Here is a 15,493-nt window from a genome sequence, read left to right on the forward strand (position 1 = left end):
CTCAAATGCAACTACTGATTTTGTGGGCTGCATAAGTCATATTGTGAGGGACTGCCCTGTACATGTCAGTATGTTTATCAGCATCTCTGTCTCCTACCCAGTATATGCCGCTACCATGTCTTGGATGATTATGAATGCTTCTTGACATGCCAAGTGTTTCCTGATGGGTAAAATCCTCCATAATTGGGAGCTACAGGTTTAGAAAGACTTTTCACTTCTATGCACTTACACTTCAAATGTATAAAGAACTCTAGCAATAGTCATAGATTCTGATGCTCTTTTGATATCATATATTATTTAGGAAAATATTTTCTTTTTTTTAAAGATTTATTTATCTATTTGAAAGTGTGTGGTGAGGGAGGGACAGAGGGAGAGAATCCTAAAGCAATTTCTCCACTGAGCCTGGAACCCAGCTCAGGGCTTGACCCCATGTCCCATGAGATTGTGACTTGAGCCCAAACCAAGATCTGGACACTCAATGGACTGAGCTACCTAGGCATCCCTATGAGGATATTTTCTGCTTAAAAAGTTAAGATCCCTTTTCTTTTCCCCATCTCTACCACCATGACATCAAATTAATGTTCTGAAGTGACACTTACTACAAAGAAAGTGCTAAAATCAAGGTGAATATTCCCTTCTCAAAAGCTAGTATATAATAAATCAACGGTTGCTTGTTTTTCAGGTATGTAAATTTCATCTGTCTTTTGAAGGACCAACAATTCATCAAGAGAAGAAGAAGTGGTTGTACATTTTGGTATGCAGAAATAGAAAGTAAACCTAAGTAAGGAAACTTACATTTCTAAATAACTACAACCTTATTTAAATTGACATTTTCTATTATTTCCCAACATTATGGAAAGAAATATGCCAACTAGGGTAAAATGAACTTCAAAATATTGTATTTTCATATTTGGACCAAATGTCTGCGTTATTTATAATACTTTTCTAAGAATCCCAGGTGAGTCACCATCTTCTCAGTCCTTGAAACCCCACTGGGCCACTGTTAACTTATTATGCCATGTTACCTGTGAATATTTTCCATACTTTGTTTTCTTGGAATACTTTCCATCCATTTTCTACTTGACCAAATTCTACTGCTCCTTAAAAGTGCAGATCAACCATCAGCTTCTGGAAAGTCTTCTTAATTCAACACTTCAACATTATTTTGATACTGTTGCTTTGGGCTGTTAAATATCCTGCGTCTAGTAAGAAAAACTGAAGAGCCCAGTTTGGAGGCTATAAATTATCCAAGTAAAAGATGATAGCCAATTAGATAAGGGCTATGGCAGAGTAAGTGGCACTTATTAGAAATAAGTGTATAGGCTTAAGATAAAAATTTATGCTTAGAGCCAAGCCCTCACAACTTGGATAAGGATCAAATAGTGAGTGAGGGAAAGGAAGAATGTCATTTACAGAGACTTACCTGATTTTTTAAATTTTTCTTTGTACTGGAAAAAATGGAATATAAATATTTGCCCTCTTAAGAGGGAAATTAACACTTCTGGGGTGGGTTTAATAAGCTATCAAGGTATATGGTGAAATACAAAAGAATATGAGGTCTGACAGGAGGAAATAAAAAATAAGCCTTTCCACGAGTAATACAGAGGCTGGAGTCAGAATGCAGTGTTCTAAAGGAGGCTCCATCATTTTGCAATCTGATTGCAAAATATTTGCTTTAAAATAGGGCATTTGGCTTGAAAGTAACAGACCTTGCAGAGACCCACTGTGGGGAACCTTGTTTAAGGAGCCTTGTGAAATCCTTTTATTTTTTCCCTTTATTTATTATTTTTAATAGACTCCTGTTTTAGAGCAGTTTTAAATTCATAGTGAAATCGAGAAGATAGACATTTCCTATGTATCTCCTCTCCCGACACGTGCATAGCCTCACCCATTAATTAACATCCCCCAGCAGAGAGGTATTTGTGACAACTAATGAATCTATAATGACATCATAATCACTCCGAGTCCATAGTCTGCATTAGGGTTCTTTCTTGGTGCTGTATATTCAGTGGATCTAAATAAATGTCAATGACGAGTATCCGCCCTTATAGTAATTATACAAAGTAGTGTCACTGCCTTAAAAACTTTCTGTGATGAAGACTTCTTCCAAATGTTTAACTGGGAAAAATGTTGGGGTGAACAAATGTGAAACTCTTGATTCTAGTTTGAGGCCCTTCTTCACGTGCACAACTGCTACGGGAGCCTCTGGACCTGAACCACGAGCAGTAGGGATAAGCTCTGACAGAGCTTCCTGAAGAAGATATCTTGGCTGCCTTGTTCCCGCCAGTCCCCACAAGCCCTGCTGCACTTGCACTGTGGGAATCCTTCCAGCACCTGTTTCAGGAGACTCTCCAGGCCAATCCTAGGCACTGGAGACTGCATAGGTGCTGAAGGAACAGAGAGGCAGCCTTCCCATGGGCAGCCCCAGGATTGTAACTCAGTGCTCTGAGGCTGGAGCATGGTAGGGATACAGGTGCAGCCGGTAGATACATGCTAGGGTCAGGAGCTTTAAGTAAGAGGTGTTGTTGCACCAGAGTAACTATCAGAGGATGGGAAAGATGCCTTAGTTTTAATCTAATATCCCTTTTCTGGGTCAGAATCCCATCCAGGCTGCCTCATTATGTTTAGTCATCATGTCTCCTTAGGCTCCTTTAGAGGAATATGTACCATTTTCTCAGATTTTCCTTGTTTTGATGACCTTGACAGTTTTGAATTATACTAGTCAGGTATTTTGTAGAATTTCTCTCAACTGGGTTCTGTGTGATTTTTATTTTTTATCATGATAAAACAGACATTGTGAATTTTAGGGAGGAGGATCACAAAGGTAGAGTTCTAAACTCCTTATCCTATCAGGAATACATTCTATGAGTATGACTTATCAATGTTGCTGGTAGCCTCGATCCTCTGGTCCAGGTAGTGTTTGTCAGGTTTCTTGACTTTCTTCCTCCTTTCTATTTTGTATACTCTTTGAAAGGGAGCCAGTGTGGGTAGGTCACACTTAAGGGATGGGGAATTATGTTCCTTCTACTTGATTGGGAAATACATAAATTATTTGGAATTTTTCTATATGGGAGATGTGTCCATTATTTATTCAATCATTGATTTCTTTAATCATGGATTTATATCAGTATGAACTCATGGATATCTATTATATACTTTGAGCTGTAATTCAATACTACATTATGTTGTTGTTTAAATTGTTTCAGCTTTGGTTACTGCCTTCTTTCAGTTGGCTCCTGTGTCCCTTTGACATACCCCTACGATTGCGTGTGTGCATGCATTTTCTTATTTTCTGGCAGGCCATGTTTTGTAAAGTATAAAGAACTAAGAGAACACAGCAAATGTTCACAACTCAAGACTCACACCTACCAACTATGTAAAATACGCCAATCTCCAGATTCTGTCTCAGGAACATATTCTGTCCTGCTGAGAATGGTGCTAAGGAAAGAAAGGTGGGGAGAAATTTCTGCCTGACAAATACTCTCTCCTTGACTAAAATTTAATTAGGTTCCTCTAAGCCCTTCTTGAATAGACCCTGTCCTGTCTTCAACCTGCTAGTTCTGGTTGCAGAAAGAATCTTGCCAAGTCAGTTTAGAGACAATCTTCCACCTTTCCTATCTGATCAGTTCCTCATCCCCCCGCCTTGATAACTCATTACTCTGGTCTGTCTTGTCAGGCAGACCTTCCTCTGAAGTTTCCTCTTAGTAATTTTCTACCCACTAACCATATCACTCTGCTCTTTCATTATGAATCCACATTTGTCTTTGCCTTGTTTAGATTTAAGCACTATCTCTGGCCCTTACTGAAATTGTCTTGACACCTTTTGCAAAAGCCCTGAATACAGTGTTCCTTACTGTTTTAACCAGGGTCAATGTAACTTTTTTCTTTAATAAGCCTCACTAGGATTTTAATCAGTGTAAGTTAGTCATCTGGAGTATATAACCAGAAGAGTTAAATTCATTTTGGAGAAATCCCCCAATAAGAGGTCAGTACACTATTACCATATCTAGATGGAAATCCACCTATGCTTGCTGTCTTATCTCTCTCATCAATGGTAGCTAAAATGTTCTCTCTTCTCATAACTTCTGAGATGTGTAGTAGAGGGGCCTCCATTCATCAGGTCTTGTTCAAGGTGCCATTCTTTTTAATGGCACATATCCAAAGTCTCCTAATTGTCATTACTCATGAACCTGTGGTTCAGGGGCCCCAGTAATGAATTGAGTGTTGGCTTCTGTCCCAACAGAATCTTCATTTTCTCATGTAAGTTGTTGGCTTCAGTGATTGTAGTAATGGGGCCACTCAGACCTATGGAATCTGCTTTGTAGGGAAGACTCCCCTAGTCTGCTTATCTATGACTCTATGACAGCTAGAGGTTATCACCAGCTGCTTCATCTACTGAGGATTTTTTTTTTCTTTTTTTTTTTTTTTGTGTTTCAGAAGCCGTGTGCCCTCAGGAACCAGTGGAGACTAATATCCCTGACATTTGTTCCTCAAGACATGATTTTTCTCAGGTTTGAATATTCTTAATTTTAGCTAGTATACATTTATTTCTACCCCATTTTCCCCTCTGTTTTTTAATGGTAAGAACAGATAACATGAGATCTATCCTCTTAACAAATTATTAGTGTACAGTATAGTATTGTTAACGATAAGCCATTGTTGTAAGGCCTTCTCTAGGACATGCTTATTTGCATAATTGAAACTTCATACTTGTTTAGCATCTACTCCCCATTTCCCTTCTCCCAATCACTGGTAACTACCATCGTATTTCCTGCATCTAAGAGTTTGACTATTTTAGACACCTCATCTAAGTAGAATACTGTAGTATTTGTCCTTCTGTGTCTGGCTTATTTCACTTAGCATAACGCCTTCCAGATTCATCCATATTGTTGTATACAGCAGGATGTCCTTCTTTTTAAAGGCTGAATAATATTCTATTGCATGTATATACCACATTTCCTTTATCCATTCAACTATTGATAGGCATTTAGGTTATTTTCACATCTTGGATATTTTGAATAATGCTGCAGTAAACACAGGAATGTAAATATCTCTTCAAGATCATCATTTCAGTTCTTTTGTATAAATATCCAGTGACCCTCCAAAGTCAAAGTAAAAAATAACCCTTCCAGGATCCCTGGGTGGCTCAGTGGTTTAGCACCTGCCTTCAACTCAGGGCATGATCCTGGAGTCCCGGCATCAATTCCTACATTGGGCTCCCTGCATGGTGCCTGCTTCTCCCTCTGCTTGTGTCTCTGCCTCTCTTTCTCTCTCTCTTTCTATCTCTATGTGTCTCTCATGAATAAATAAATAAAACCTAAAAAAAAATCTTCCTCATTTACTAAAATGAGAGTGGTCCTTGGGGCACCTAGGTAGCTCAGTCAGTTAAGTTTTCTGCCTTTTGCTCAGGTCATGATCCTAGGTATTGGATGGAGCCCCATGTCAGGCTCCCTGTTCAGTGGAGAGCTTACTTCTCCCTCTCCCTGTACTGCTCCACCTGCTTGTGCTCCCTAATTCTCTCTCTCTCTCTCTCTCTCTGACAACTAAATAAAATCTTAAAAAATAAATAAAATAGAGTGGTCCTTCTTCACTACAACCATATACAGGACACCAGAAACTTTGCTTTCTGGAGATTTCTTTTCTTTTTTTGGAGAGGTAGGAGCCAGGTCCTGAAAATCTAACTTTCATCTACTTTTCAAAGTTCATGACAATTAAACTTGTGAGGCTTGAGGGATTTAATAAATAATTTCTTCTTTCCTACTTGAATTCAGAAGCAATTAAAAGACTGAAATGTGAGACAGAGAGGAATGCCAAAATATCACCTTATTGTGGATAAGAATGCTATTGGAGGATGAAGGTAGATTAGCATGCTAATCCCTCACTCTGAGTGAGGCCAGTTAAGCTAATAGGTAGCACCAGGTGTCTCCTGGCCTGTCTGGCTAAGTTGTCCGTGTGATTGGAAAGGCAGCCTCTCCACGAATCCTCTCAGCAGGCTGGCAGATTAAAAAAAAATGGAGTGTGAGCTGAGTTGAGCTTCTTGAGTTTCTTCTCCCAGATTCATGTAACATTCCTCACTTCTTCATCAAGGTGAGGAGAGAAGCTAGACGGGCTGACACTTCTCCACGCGGAAACACTTGGAGAAGAAAATAACGGCTCTACGCTAACATTTTATTTCAATTTATAAATAAAATGCCTTGGACTCTTATTTATGATTTCTGGGAATTCCTGTGTTAGGTTCTAATGCCACCTTCCATTTCAATTCCTTGGTCTCACCATCAGGTATTCCTCTCTTACCAGGCTGTTTCACTCAGCCGCAGGCTTTCTCCAAGTCACTGTATCTTTTGCTCCTATTTCCTTTCTCATGGTCTTAGGAGTTAACAGGTAGTCAGGGAACTGGGCTTGAGCAAGGTTGCACCAACATCTGCAGGAAACATCTGCAGGTCAAACGGTTCCATTCCTAAAACCCGACAAACAGCCGATTGAAGAAAGAAACCACCAAGGGGCATAAAGGAGACAAAGAAGTTGAAAATAGACCGTGTGCATGGCTAAGCACTGGCCCCAAATAACAGGAAGCCAGGATGTAGCACTATGCCCACTGGGTCCTTGGTGCCACAGCCTTATAAACAAAGTCCCGAAACTGACCAATGGGAAACTCTCACTGAGGACCCGTGAACTCTGCTCTCTGCCCAGAAAAGACTCCTAATACCCCTAGAGAATGCCACTGCTGCTCTCCAAAGCCCCCCTCCCCCACCCCCACCCCCCCGTGTGGGAGTCTTTTGGCTCAATAAAGCTTTTGCCTCTCATTGCTTTGTCAGGGACTCTTGCTCCTCCAGCTCTCAGATGTGAATCTGGGAACACTGATGCTGGTGGCAATGGATTCCCTAAATAAGCTTAAACTTAATTTTTAAATTATTATGGAAAACAGTTTAGGACTCTCTTTATTTCAGTCCTTGATTTCCCAAGTCCACCCCCCCTCCCACCCCTGGGGCTTAGATTTCTACTGTCAAATTGGCTGATCAAGATATATAGCAACAAAAATTAAATAATATAGCCAAAGATTCTTTTCTTTCTTTTCCCCTAAGAAATGGAAAATCAAATCTACCTTGAAACCTAGAATTAGTGGTATTGTTAACTATAAGCAAGCACATTATATTATCCTATCAAACATGATAGGATCTTTAACTGGAGTAGGAAATCATGGTGTCATACAAATAATGTGAAACGTATGGATACTCATTTAATATGACAAATAATCATGTTTAGGGGCGCCTGGGTGGCTCAGTCAGTTAAACATCTGCCTTCAGCTCAGGTCATGATCCTGGAGTCCTGGGATGGAGCCCAGAAGGGCTTCCTGCTCAGCAGGGAGTCTGCTTGTCCCCCTCCCTCTGCCCTTTCCCCCTCCTGATCTATCTCTCTTAAATTTTTTAAAAATATTTATTTATTTAAAAATCATATTTAGTTCAAACTCCCAGAAATAACAATCACAAGAATATGGATCTTGGGGAGTCTAAGTGCAAAGTGCCATGGTCATGTATATGGAGGGAAAATCTGCATGGTTGACTCACAGCTTTACATTAAAAGGAAGGAAGATTATGTTTTCATACTTACAACTATAAATCCTAAACCACACATCAAATTTAAGAATAGGCAAGTATAGGAAGAGCCTGACAAAGTCTGAAATGAATTACTATGACCTCAGTTGCCTTTTTATAGCAGTCTCTTTTTCATGTAAGTGATATGATATTGTTCATGTTGATGATATTGTCATGAGAAAAGCCATATGGAAATGAAGTCAGTGGTTATCAGAGGAGAAACAATATGTAGTACAACTAGTCCCAACTTGGAAAGCTTGCAAGGTCGGCAGGGGTGGTGGTGGTGGTGGTGGTGGTGGTGGAATGGATTTACACAGAAGGTATAGAAAATCAGAAGGAGTCAGTCTTGTAAGTAAAGATGATCATGCTGAGCCTGCTGCCTTGGGAACCTCTCAAGTACCTATTGCACTTGATGACTTGGCCTTAGCAACTAAAATAATCAAAAGTGTATAGATCCAAATAGATAGATCTGTTCTACCTGGGCACTATTGCTGTGTAGGAGCAATTACATGTCCTGAGAGGTACAATGGTGAGATTATTTTGAAAATGGACTTCAGTTGATTGCTTGTTGCCTGATAGGTCTAAATCCCCAAAATTATCAATGAGACTTGAGCTTACTGAAAAAGAATTAGGAAGTGCACAGTGGAGTCTACATCGTACATATGAATTAAGATGTAAATGCACTGAATATTCATAGTTTCAACTAGATGATGAATAATAGATTTTTAATTATTGGCTTTATAATGTTCAAGCATTTATTATATCAGAAAGCAAAACTTAGTTAAAAAAGAAATAAATATTTCAGTTAACAAATTCACGTTTAGCAACATATTTTTCATTTAGTTTAGCAAACAGTTATGGATTATACAATATGAACCAACATACTCAGTAGTGGATATAGAGATATAAATGGGACATAGTCCCTTTCTTTAAAAGACTTACCATTGGTGATGGTCACAGGGGGACATAGAAAGACTTGGAGATAATACTATTATGTTGAATTTTGAATGCATTGTTCACAAGAGGGATTTTTTTGTTATAAGCTGATTATCATAAGTGCTACTTATGATGAGTTATAGTGTAGTATCTCTTTTTGATGATCACCATTATAGTGAGTATAAAGTGTTATTGTGGCTTTTCCTTGCATTTTTCTAAATATTAATGATAAACATATTTTAAAAAGATTATTGAAGTGCCATTGATATACAGTATTATATTAGTTTCAGATGTACAATAAAGTGATTCAACAATTCTATACATTACTCAATGCTCACCACAATAAGTATAGTCACCATCTGTCATCATGCAATGTTATTGCAATATTATTAACTGTAAACCCTATACTGGATATTTCATTTCTATGACTCATTTATTTTAAGCTAGAATTTGTTTAATTCCCTTCACCTGTTTCACCCAAACCCCACTCACTTCCTTCTGGCAGCCACCAGTTCTCTGTATTTAAGAGTCTGTTTATTTTTGTTTACTTACTTTATTTTTTTAGATTCTACATGTAAGTAGAATCACATGGTGTTTTTCTTTCTCTGTATGATATATTTTACTTAGCATAATACCCTCTAGGTATATCTATATAGTCACAAATGAGAATATTTCATTCTTTTTATGGCTGACAGTATTCCATTGTGTGTATATACACCACATCTTTATTCATTCATCTATTAGTGGACACAAGTTGCTTCCACATTGTGGCTATTATAAGTTGTGCTGCAATAAACATCGGGGTGCATTTACCTTTTTGAATTAGTATTACTATTTTATTGAGTAAATACTCAATAGTGGAGTTACTTGGTCATATGTTATTTTTAATTTTTTGAGGAACCTCCATACTCTTTTCCATAGTGGTTATACCAATTTACATTCCCTGTTAAGCATCTTTTTATGTGCTTATGATCCATTAATATATACTCTTTGATGAAATGTATATTCAACTCTTTTGCCCACTTAACACAAACTGTTTTAGTATGCAAATATTTGGTAGAGAGGGATTTGGGTAAGGAAAACAACTTTTTGAAAACACCCCTTACACAAATACATTGTAATAATGTTAATTTGCATTAAAATGAGGCAGACATTTCTTTTAATTTAGGATATTCGGATAATATAAAGTAGTAGTTTATTTGTATTATGTAGGGAGCCTAGAACACATATGTCAAAAGACAAATAAGAGGATGGGATTTCCACCTGGATGGATGACTTGACTGCTGGGACTAAGCCCAAGCCTATTGCATTTAGCTTATGCAAACCATCTAATTTCCTTTAGTTATCAAAGGAGAATCCCCTCCACTCTACTATCTGTCAATGAGCCCGGAAAGCTATTTGTATTGGGCTGAAATCCACAAGTACTCCCATCTTTCAATGATGATAAATGTGCTAAAAAGCCATAGAGAAATTCTCTACCATTGTCTTTGGCATCAGAAATATGGGTAGAGGGTAAGGTAAAAAAAAAAAAAATATATATATATATATATATATAAAAGGGAATGAAGGCAACTATGCCTCCATGGAAACCATATTCAATTAGAAGGGCTTATCCATTATCCATCTCCAGCCAATTGGTGCTACATAGAAATTTTTGTTCAATGTTTTTAGATCTAATTTTGAAAAAGAATCTGAAAATTCAGATTTTTACATAAAACATTCTCAATTTATTAACCTTATGTAGACATTGAGGGCAATTAATTTGCTATTTGCCTTCCCACTCATCCCCTGCAGATCCCCATATTCCTTTCCTTTTTATTTTTTTTGTAGAAAGAGAAACTTAGAATTTAGTTTTTTAGAAGTGAAAGGTCCCAGATAACTTGGGTGGCTCAGCTGGTTAAGCCTCTGACTTCTGGAATCCTGAAACCTCTTCTGGGATCCAGTCCTGAGTCAGGCTCCACACCCAGCAGACAGTCTGCTTGAGGATTCTCTCTCCTCTGCTATGCCTCTCCTTCTGCTCAGTGTCTGTCTCTCACTCTCAAATAAGTATATTTTTTTAAAAATCGGAAAAAGAAGTCAAAGTTTCTATCTACATAGTGTTGATCAATTTATGGCATATGCACTATCACAGTGCAGTAAGGAAAGATAGTTTTTTTTTTTTTTTTAATAGGGCTTGATCAATTGGATATCCCCATGGAAAAAAATATATCTTTTTTTTTTTTTAAGATTTTATTTATTTATTCATGAGAGACACACAGAGGGAAAGAGAGGCAGAAACACAGGCAGAGGGAGAAGCAGGCTCCATGCAGGGAGCCTGACATGGGACTCGATCTAGGGACTCCAGAATCACTCCCTTGGCCAAAGGCAGGCGCCAAACCGCTGAGGCACCTGGGCTGCCTGAAAAAAAATATATAATGACTCTTATTTCATCCCATTGACAAGTTAATTCTGTATGGATTGCTATATATATATGCAAAAGTAAAATAATAAAACTTGGAGAAAGAGGAGAATATTCCCCATGGGGATAGATTATATTTCCTAAATAGTATATATAAAACATTTACAATAAAAGTAAAAATATGATAAAAAATTGTACTATGTAAAAATTAAGATCTTTTATTTATCAAAAGATGCTGTCAGTAGAGTCCAGGGGCAGTACTATTTGCATTAGCCTCTAGCTAAAAACTACCCAAATACCCACCAATAGTAGAATAAATAAATACATAATTGTATATCACACAATGGATACTATACAACAAGAGTGACCATTCTACAATGAAATACAGTGATATGGAATCACAAACATAATTTTGAAAATAGTAAATAATCTTCTTTATATAAAGTACATCTTACAAAACCAAACATTATTGGAAGGCAAGATAATATTTATTTGTTAAGGGCAGTGAATGCAAACGAGATGACATTGACTTCTCCAATGTCAGTAACACTGTTTCTTGATATAGATGTTTGCAAAAATGTATCATGATGCATATTTGTGATTTACTTACTTTTCTGTTGGTGTAATGCACTTAAATAAAAACATTTAAAACAATAAGGCAAGAGTCTTTGGCTTTGTTCAAACTCTTCTTAGCTCTGCAAAGACTTGGAGCAGGCTGGGTTTTAGGAAATAAGTTAGGAATTTCAATTAGGACTTTGAAGTTTAAATTCCAAATAAACATCTGTAACAGCATTTTTATAAGTGTGTTGAGATTTGTGCATCCTTTCACAATCTTCATTTTATCATGGCTCAGTGCTGGTTCTTTGTTTTACTTACCTCTCTTTGACCCTACTATTATTTCCACTTTCAAAGGAAAAGTATGTGAAGCCAAAAATGAGATTTGAATTCATGTTGTGTATGAGCTTCTGAAAGATAGACTGTATGGTTGAAGTGTGGTTTTGTGACTGCTACAATGAATACAGCATGCAATGTACTGCAAAATAGTTAAGGAATGACCAAGTTCTACAGAATGCTTCCATCCTGGTTTTTTATTTTTCATTAACATTTTTTCTTTTTTTAATTTTTAGGGGGAAGGGGCAGAGGTAGAGGGAGGGAGAGAATCTTAAGCAGGTTCCACACCCAGTGCAGAGCCCAACATAGGGCTCAATCTCACAATCCTGAGATTATGACTGAGCTAAAATCAAGAGACAAGGCTTAACTGACTGAGCCACTGAGGTGCCCCTGCTTCTATCATGTTTTAAATGAGATGTTCAGAGGCAGCACAGCATGATGGTTAGCTGCATGTACTGTGGAACCCACTACCTGAATAGATTCTAGCTTAGTGAGTCAATGAATTTTCATTTCTTTACCTACAGAGTGGGAGTAATTCTAGTATTTATGTCCTAGTGTGTGAGGTTTAAGTGAAATAAGGCCTATAGAGTCCTGTACACATATAATTTCACAGTAATTTTTTAATAAATATCATTATTATTATTTTTTCAATACTGGTGGGCTTAATAAAAACAGCAATTTAGTGCTGGCTTTACTGGTCTATAATTTTCTGGCATTGTGAACTTGTATATTTAACTACATGAAGCTTCATATTTTGTTTTTCTTCTGCAAAATGTGGGAAATAAGACAAAATGAGATAAAGTATGTTAAAGAATCTAGCTCAGTCTTGGGTGACATGATAAATTTGCATTTTATATAATAAATGCAAATTCAACTATGCTTATAGGGAATATAATCAGTGTCTGTGAACACATTTTTATTAATATGAATTTTGAATCTCTATTCAGATATTAGTATTGAGTGTTATTATATACATATAATAGTAATATATATAAAAGGGAGAAAAAAATTCTTCCACTGATATCAAAGACTTCTAAAACAAGCATACCAATTATACCTAAGAAACATGGTTTCTAAGTCATAGAAATGAAAATGCTATATAAATTTGAAGGTTTATGATTAAGGTAAATTTTCTTTGTCACATGCAAGGTCAAAAAAGATGCTTCTAAAAGTAAAAGAAAGTGGCCAGTGATGAGGACTTTTTCCACTTGTGTCTGAGTTCTTCAACCATGAGATGACCCCACATGCACTATGGGAGAGATACATGTATTTATCAGATCAAAACCAACCCAGTCAGTGCCACCTCCCTGCCTCAGTTAAAATAAATTAAAACCATTTTTTTTTAAATAAAGGAAAAAATTATGGTAAAGATTTCAGGGGCTTTACTATTTCTGTAATATAATTGCTCTTTAGGGATAGTAGTTAAAATGAGTTGAGCATTTTGTTTTATTTCATCTAGACTATCTTTCCCTCTCCAACTTTCTGGGCATGTGTATCAGTGTTCAGAAGAAGAGTAAAGGCTATTCTTGCAGAAGGGCTTGCCTTTGGAGAGAGTGTCAGGAAGGATGAGTCACTCTTAGAATTGATTCCAGATAATCTGTTGCCAAGCTGTATTTGCTAATGCAGTCATCTAAATCTTTGTGTCCATGGAACACAGTGGAAGGTAAATTTGTCCTTGTCATTACATAGCCAAAGGCCTCCTTTCAAAGATAGAAGAAAATTAATTAGACTGCAAATTCATTTATAAAATGAAAAGACAGGCTACCTTGCAAAGGGATCTGGAGGAGGAAGACTCATTTTTATTAGGAGGCTCTTCATATTTGACTCAAGTAGCATACATTTACGCAAGAGAGATAATTATTTGTCATTATTATTCTCAATCCTGCAGCTAGTCAAAACAACTAAAATTAATACTTCATCATTACCGAGTATACATATAATGCTCACTCGATAGTGACCTCACTGTGCTCAGAGATCTTGAAAGACTCAGGAAAACATTTAAATAAAATAAAAATTGAGCTAGCTAGATTCTGGAAGTTCTCAAAAAGTAAATATAATCATTGTTCCATAAAGTGATTGAAAATTAAATCAGGAAAGGAATGTCTTATCATTTCAACCATCATAATAAAGATATATGATTATACAGTTAAAATTCTGTTGAGAGTACTTAAAATTTCTATATGCTTTTGCTATTTTACAGCTAAGAAATTTTTAAAGAATACAGAACATGAAGACTTTTTTTAACCTATAAAAGTCTATCCTATTTCTGACTGTTGAGCAGTATGACTTTTTTGAAATGATAAAAATGAATTTTATAAAAGTGAGATTAGATGAACTGAAAGATTCCCAACTACTTTGCCAAAGGGATAAATGGCCCTTCTGGTTGTACGCTGTTTGCAGAACCTGGGCAACTGAAGAAAAGATACAACTAACAGCTCCCACTGGGATGATATTAAAGCTTTGAACATAATATACTGGAGAGAAAACTAGATTTAACTTATGGCAAGTGGTTTTGTTCTCTTTAATTCTTTTTTTCTTTAATTCTTTTTTTAATAAATTTATTTTTTATTGGAGTTCAATTTGCCAACATATAGAATATCACCCAGTGCTCATCCCGTCAATGCCCACCTCACTGTGTTCTCTTTAATCCTTGATGTACAAATAGAAAAAGAGCAAAAGAGATTGGGTGTTGTATGCTTCATAGGCGCCATTCCATTTAATGAGTCACAGAAAAGGTATTGTGTTGTCTTCATATTAATGAGTGTTGAATATAAACACCACAATTAGAAAAATAAGGAAATTTAATATCTATCATATCAAATGAAAATTTAATCAATTAAGTAAAAAATGAGGAAGTGATGACTAAATCACATAATAAATTTTGTATGCCGGGGGATGAGAATTGGGGGAACAAGTAGATCCTAAGAAAATCGCTACACACTGCAGTCCATCACTAGTGCTCTCGTTTCCACTGGATTAAAATAAAGACCACAAAACAATAGCAGCAAAATGGATTTAGCTTGATGGACACAAAATGGCTCCATGGAAACATCAAAAAAGACATTGTTAAAACCTTGCTTTGACAAACAAATTAAATCTGTATAATTTGATGTTCTTTATTTTTCTCTTACTGCACTAAAATTTTCCACTATCTCTTTTTTATAGCCAGCATTTCTAGTGTTTGCAAAGAAAGCATTTAGTTTTTATTTACTTAATAAAAGCTCAATAGGCAAGATAAACATTAAGTCCATTCTTGAAGGAAATTAGTTTGGCAAGAAAAAAGGGCAATGTTCTTAGAATGGAACTAATTATCAAAACAGGACAGGGAAAGTATGGGTAGAATACAGCCAGATAAATAGAAGTGTTGAAAAATTATGATACCTGTAATTTCTTAGAATCTGTTATACACTAAGCACTGTGTAAGGCACAGTGGGAGAATACAAATGAAATATAATGTAATTTGCTGTCAAGGAGGTCTAAACCTCATTGGAAAGACTAATACATACCACTTTTCAGTTGTGCAGAGATAGTTAATAGTGTCATGATTAATGACTTATATTTTTACCTAAATAATTTAAAATTATATTTAAATTAGGACTATAGTAGAAGACCTGAGTGCCCCCTTTAGGAGCCACTATATCAGAAGGAATTCCTGTTACTAATACCACCACCACCA

The 15,493-nt window shown here is 36.5% G+C and overlaps 1 long non-coding RNA gene across 1 annotated transcript; it reads left to right on the forward strand.

The window, feature by feature from the left end:
• Nucleotides 1-2,015: 2,015 nt before the first annotated feature.
• On the forward strand, nucleotides 2,016-6,200 carry LOC111095297. The gene is made up of 4 exons (XR_005357314.1): nucleotides 2,016-2,913; nucleotides 3,300-3,452; nucleotides 4,438-4,511; nucleotides 6,088-6,200. It is a non-coding gene; the product is annotated as an uncharacterized LOC111095297 (long non-coding RNA).
• Nucleotides 6,201-15,493: the final 9,293 nt, after the last annotated feature.

The sequence above is a fragment of the Canis lupus genome, chromosome 3, assembly GCF_011100685.1.
Source record: "Canis lupus familiaris isolate Mischka breed German Shepherd chromosome 3, alternate assembly UU_Cfam_GSD_1.0, whole genome shotgun sequence".
Lineage (NCBI taxonomy): Eukaryota > Metazoa > Chordata > Mammalia > Carnivora > Canidae > Canis > Canis lupus.